This window comes from Hylobates moloch, unplaced genomic scaffold (genome assembly GCF_009828535.3).
Source record: "Hylobates moloch isolate HMO894 unplaced genomic scaffold, HMol_V3 SCAFFOLD_5, whole genome shotgun sequence".
In the NCBI taxonomy this organism is placed as follows: Eukaryota; Metazoa; Chordata; class Mammalia; order Primates; family Hylobatidae; genus Hylobates; species Hylobates moloch.
Window position 1 is genome coordinate 61316568 of NW_026652280.1, and position 6757 is coordinate 61323324.

Sequence of the window (6757 nt, forward strand, 5' to 3'; positions counted from 1 at the left end):
CCATAATTCTAAGTGTCTCTTGTGTGAGAAAGCACTGAGCAAAAAGAGGAGGCAATTATCACAAGTGATACCTAAAAAACAACCACGTATCTTTAAGGCAGCAATGGCATTAAAAAAACAAAGCAAAACCAACTACATGACACTCCGGAAAAGGAATAAGATGAGGTGGTTTGCTCCAGTGGACATCAAAATATAATACAGCTAGAGTAATTAAGGAAGTGTAGTATTAGTAGAGAGGATTTAAAAATTGACCAACAAAACAGGCTAGACAGTCCAGGAACAGAGGCATGCATTTATGGAAACTTGGTATGTAACAGAAAGTCACACATAATACAGCAAGGGAAAGATAGACTATTCAACAAATGATGATCAGACAATTTGAAAAAAAAAAAAACAGGAGTGGGAGCCCCTTTTAGTATAATACATAAAAACCAACTTGGCACAATTTAAGGACTAATTTTTTTTTTTTTCTTTTAGACGGAGTCTGTCTCTGTCACCCAGGCTGGAGTGCAGTGGCACAATCTCGGTTCACTGCAACTTCTGCCTCCCAGGTTCAAATGATTCTCCTGCTCAGCTTCTTGACTAGCTGGGACTGCAGGCGTGCACCACCACGACCAGCTATTTTTGTATTTTTAGTAGAGACGGGTTTTGCCATGTTGGCCAGGCTGATCTCGAATTCCTGATCTGAGGTGATCTGCCCTCCTTGGCCTCCCAAAGTGCTGGGATTACAGGAATGAGCCACCATGCCTGGCCATTAAGTGTTTTTAATAGAAAAATTTAAACTTCAAAAATAAAATTTGAGGCCAGGCACTGTGGCTCATGACTGTGATCCCAGCACCTTGGGAGGCCAAGGTGGGTTGATCACCTGAGGTCAGGAGTTCCAGACCAGCCTGGCCAACGTGGTGAAACCCCATCTCTATTAAAAATACAAAAATTAGCTGGGCGTGGTGGTGGGCGCCTGTAATCTCAGCTACTTGGGAGGCTGAGGCAGGAGAATCGATTGAACGTGGGAGGTGGAGGTTGCAGTGAGCTGAGATCGTGACACTGCACTCCAGCCTGGGCAACGAGAGTGAAACTCCATCTCAAAATAAATAAATAAATAAAATAAAATAAAATTTGAAAATGCCTTTGTATTAGAGGAATTCTTAGAGACCAAAAAGTACAAATCATAATGGAAATAATTTGATAAGTTCAAATATACTAAGATCAAGAACTACCATTCATTAAAAGATCTCACAAAGAAAGGGAAATTACAAATCACAAACTGGGAAAAGATGTTATATAGACATAACCAACAAAATTTTAGTATCCACAATATGTAGAGAACTTTAAAAAAAAATAGGAAAAATCAAGTAATTTCATCAAAAAACGGGCACATTTAGCCAGGTGTGGTGGCCCACACCTGTAGCCCCAGCTACTTGGGAGGCTAAGGTGGGAGAATACCTTGAGCCAGGAGGCTGAGGCTGCAGTGAGCCTGATTGTGCCACTGCACTCCAGCCCAGGCAACAGAGCAAGACCCTGTGTAAAAAAAAAAACAAGGCCGGGCGCGGTGGCTCACTCACGCCTGTAATCCCAACACTTTGGGAGGCCGAGGCGGGCAGATCACGAGATCAAGAGATTGAAACCATCCTGGCCAAAATGGTGAAACCCCGTATTTTTCTTTTTCTTTTTTTTTTTTTAAGACAGAGTTTTGCTCTTGTTGCCCAGGCTGGAGTGCAATGGCGCGATCTCGGCTCACCACAACCTCCGCCTCCCGGGTTCAAGCAACTCTCCTGCCTCAGCCTCCCGAGTAGCTGGGATTACAGGCATGCACCACCACGCCCAGCTAATTTTGTATTTTTAGTAGAGACAGGGTTTCTCCATGTTGAGGCTGGTCTCGAACTCCTGACCTCAGGTGATCCTCCCACCTCGGCCTCCCAAAGTGCTGGGATTACAGGCGTGAGCCACTGCGCCTGGCCTAAACCCCGTATTTTTCTACTAAAAATACAAAATTAGCTGGGTGTGGTGGTGCGTGCCTGTAGTTCCAGCTCCTTGGGAGGCTGAGGCAGGGGAATCGCTTGAACCAGGGAGGCGGAAGTTGCAGTGAGCCGGGATTGCACCACTGCACCCCAGCCTGGGCACAGAGCCAGACTCCATCTCAAACAACAACAACAACAAAAAAGGCACTAGCCATGAATAAGCATTTCATAGAAGAGGAAACACAATTAGGAAATACACATATGAAAAGGTGCTCAATCTTTTTTTTTTTTTTTTTTTGAGACAGTCTTGCTCTGTCATCCAGGCTGGAGTGCAACAGTGTAATCTCGGTTTACTGCAATTTACCCCTCCCAGACTAAAGCAACTTTCGTGCCTCAGCCTCCCAAGTAGCTGGGATTACAGGCAGGCGCCAGCACACTGGCTAATTTTTTGAATTTTTAGTAGAGACGGGGTTTTGCCATGTTGGCTAGGCTGGTCTCGAACTCCTAGCCTCAGTTGATCTGCCTGCCTCGGCCTCACAAAGTGCTGAGATTACAGGTGTGATCCACCACGCCCAGCCTCAATCTCATTTATAATGAGGTAGGTGCAAATTACAACCACAATGAGGTACTATTTCACATCTACCAGATTGACAAAAATTTTCAAAAGTAAAACACTCCTACGTGTTGACAAGGTAGTGGAGCAGCAGGTCTTCTATACTGCTGGAAAATAATTTGGCATTATCAGGTAAGTGTGTAAATTGGCCATATTCTATGACACTTGATATATAACCTATGCAATATTATATCCATTGCATAAGAACATCAGGATACAACAGACACATATTCATAGAAGCTTGATTTAAAAGTAAAAGCAAACAGACAAAGAAACCAAAGACCTGGAAATAATTTAAATGTTCATTGATAGGAGAATGGAAAAACAGTGCTGTACTCGTATCAAGAAATACTATATAACAGTAAAACAGAATAAAAAAAGAATGAACTACAGTAACTTGCATCAACATTATTGAATCTTACAAATATGAAGAATAAAAAATGAGCAGAAGAATGTATATATGTACACATAGTTCAAAAACTCAAAAACTAAATAATTTATTACAAACAGAAGGAAAACAAATACCTACAAATTTCAGAATAGAGAATACTTCAGTAGTAGAGAGATGTCATTTTGGAAGGGGCTTACTGGGGTCTTTGAAAGTATCAGTAATGCTCTTTTATTTAAGTTAATGGTTTTAAGACAGATGTGCTTGTCTTTTCACAGACGTTTAGATTATGTATACTCTTTTGTATGTATGAAATATTTCATGATATAAAAATGTAGAAACAGACTGAACAAGCAAATGTAATGTGTTTGTAGAGGTACTGGCAGTTTAAGAACTCAATAAATTCTAAGTACCATTTTTCATATATAAGGAAAAAATCAACTACATGGATTTTATTTTATTTTTTTTTTTTTTGAGACGGAGTCTCGCACTGCTGCCCAGGCTGGAGTGCAAGGGTGCGATCTCAGCTCACTGCAACCTCCGCCTTCCGGGTTCAAGCAATTCTCCTGCCTCAGCCTCGGAGTAGCTGGGATTACAGGCATGTGCCACCACGCCCAGCTAATTTTGTGTTTTCAGTAGAGACGGAGTTTCTCCATGTTGGTCAGACTGGTCTTGAACTCCTGACCTCAGGTGATCCGCCTGCCTTGGCCTAACTACATGGACTTTTGAAGGAAAAATAATCAGTGCTTTACAATCAAAATAAAAGCATAATCAAACAGGTAATAAGCTCCAACCAACAGCCTTAGCTAACTTCCAGCCATGTGAGTGAGGCCATTGTGAGCCATCCAGCCTTGGTGAAGCTACCAGGTGATTGCAGCTGTTGAAGTGATCTCAAGTGAGACCAGCAGAAGATCTGTTCAGCTGATCTTAGCCCAAATTGTCGATCACAAGCAAATAAATGATTCCTATTTAAGCCACTAAGTTATTTTTATTTTTAAAAATATAAAGCCACGTATTGATCACTATTCAGCAGTATCTACAAGAAAGTAAGCAATACACACTCAGGTAACATTCTTATTACTATAGTGTTATTGTTTTTCCTGGCTTCTTCTGAACCAGTAACCTAAATAGTGAAATAATTGAGCCTACATGTAATGAATGGGTTGAGGTAAAGAAAAAGCATGAAAGTCAAGAGTTTACATTGCAATTGTTCACCCACGTATGCCACCAGGTCTTAAACAGCAACATCTCTAACCGTCTATTTAGTTTCATGAGCAAAGACATTCCATGAATTATGACCTTTTGGCCAATATAGCATAAGATTTTCAACTTTTTGTAAACAAATGGCTCTTTAGAAGGAACCTTTAAATGCCCACTTAGCTAAGCCTTGCTTGGCTAATTAAAACACACCAGTATTGGGCTGAGAGTGGTGGTTTATGTCTGCAATCCCAGCACTTTGGGAGGCTGAGATGGAAGGGTCACTCAAGGCCAAGAGTTAGAGCAGCTTGGAAAAGAAAGCAAGACCCTGTCTCTACAAAGAAATTTTAAAATTAGCTGGGTGTGGTGGCATGTGCCTGTAGTCCTAGCTACTTGGGAGGCTGAGGCGGAAGGATTGCTTGAACCCAGGAGTTCAAGGCTGCAGTTAGCTATAAGTGCACCACTGCACACCATCCTTGGCAACATAACAAGACCCTGTCTCAAAAAAAAAAAAAAAAAAAAAAGCCACATCAGTATCTGTCTGGTTTCCTCATCTGAGTGGGGAGGTTGTTGGTGATAAAATTTCTTTTAGAAGGTTTTGCAAATAAACTGTTGCTTTTATATGACTATAGCTATAGACATTATGGACTCTGACTTGGCTTCTTTTTTTTGAGACGGAGTTTTGCTCTTATTGCCCAGGCTGGAGTGCAATGGTGTGATCTCAGCTCACCGCAATCTCCGCCTCCTGGGTTCAAGTGATTCTCCTGCCTTAGCCTCCCAAGTAGCTAAGATTACAGGCATGCACCACCATGCCCGGCTAATTTTGTATTTTTAGTGGAGATGGAGTTTCTCCATGTTGGTCAGGCTAGTCTTGAACTCCCGACCTCAGGTGATCCGCCCACCTGGCCTCCCAAAGTGCTGGGATTACAGGCATGAGCCACCGCGCCCAGCTCTGATTTGGCTTCTTTAAATTGTCCAATTTAAATTGTTTACATTGTATTTAACTTGGCCAACTAATTACAAATTATTCAATTTGAAACATTGTGTCTTTAGGAAAAATTTTAACTTAAGGTGATCTATTCCTTGGGCTGCTTAGAATAATGGCATTCCAGAAGAAAACTTGAATTTACCCATGATTGTGAAATGCTATTTCTCAGTTCATGTAAAAAAAAACAAACCACAACTATGTATGTGCGTATTTACATACACACAAACAAACAAAAATTCAGTATAGCCTTAGGCATTATAGGTTAAACACAAGTTATGATTGAGTAATGATTACGGAAAATGTTCCCAACACTTAGAAAAGAGGAAATAATATACCATGGAATCAAATATTCTTTTCTGGTAAAAGAAGCAGCTACAGAAAGCTTTTTCTACTTGTTCAAAAGTAACAAGTGCTATCGATGAAAAAAACCCCAACAAATCCCCAAAACCAACCAACCCCAAAAACTCTCTCGATTCTACTTCAAAACAAGATTTTTAAGTAGAAAATAGATTTCATTAGAAAATAGCTGGCCAGGCAGGGTGGCTCACGTCTGTAGTTCCAGCACTTTTGGGAAGCCAAGGCAGTAGGATCACTTTAGCCCAGAGTTCGAGACCAACCTGGGCAACACAGTGAGACTCTATCTCTATTTTTTAAAAAATAGAATATTTCACACTAATAAGAAAATCAAGACCTAGGTTTTACACACACACACACACACACACACACACACACACACACACACTATATGGCAATATACTGCAGTGCAACAATTTTTGAGTTTCATTTTCTGGACAGGAATGCCAAGTTAGTCTCTCTTCATAAAAATAATTTGCAATTTGAGGACACTTCGTGTTTGCCTCTTTGCCAGCACCAAGTCAGCCTCATCTGAATCTTTACATTCCATTAGAAACATTAATTCTTCACTGCAGTCTGCGGCACCAATTCTTTGCCTAGGATCAAGAGTTCTGGCAAAGTCTCCTGGTTTTTCAGTAGCATCCCTTTCATTTGCTGTCATCAGATTCACTATTGGATAAAGATTTTCTTTTTGTACTATCTTTTCCTTTACCAGTATTTTTGAGGATTAAGAAATAGTTCAATTAACTCAGGAAAATCTAAGTTTTCTTCAGATTCTCAATTATTGTCAGCAAGTGTAAATCCTTTCCGCTTCAGGGAATATTCCACCTTCCCATTCATCACACCTTGGTGTAGTACTTTTTCCACCACAAAATCCTCAGACTCTGCTTCATCAGCTTTTATATCCTTTCCATTAAGTCTTTTGTCCCATTTTTTTGCAATGTACAGTGGCCCTCAGTATCCTCGGGTTCCGCATCCCTGGATTCTACCAACTGAGGATAGAACATATTTTAAAATCACAATAAAACAAAAAAAACAAATGAAAAACAATACAGTATAACAACCATTTACATAGCATTTATATTGTATTAGGTATTATAAGTAATCTAGGATGTATGTAGGTTGTATGCAAATACTTTGCTCTTTTATATGAGGGACTTCAGCAGCCTTGGATTTTCCTATCCCTGGGGGTCCTGGTCCAGAAACCAATTTCCCAAGGATACCAAAGGACGACTGTAGTTTTACTGGAGGCCATTTTT

The 6757-nt window shown here is 40.6% G+C and overlaps 1 pseudogene; it reads right to left on the minus strand.

Annotated features, from left to right (window-relative positions):
* Nucleotides 1-5945: 5945 nt before the first annotated feature.
* LOC116467806 (chromobox protein homolog 3-like) lies at nt 5946-6753 on the minus strand (annotated as a pseudogene).
* Nucleotides 6754-6757: the final 4 nt, after the last annotated feature.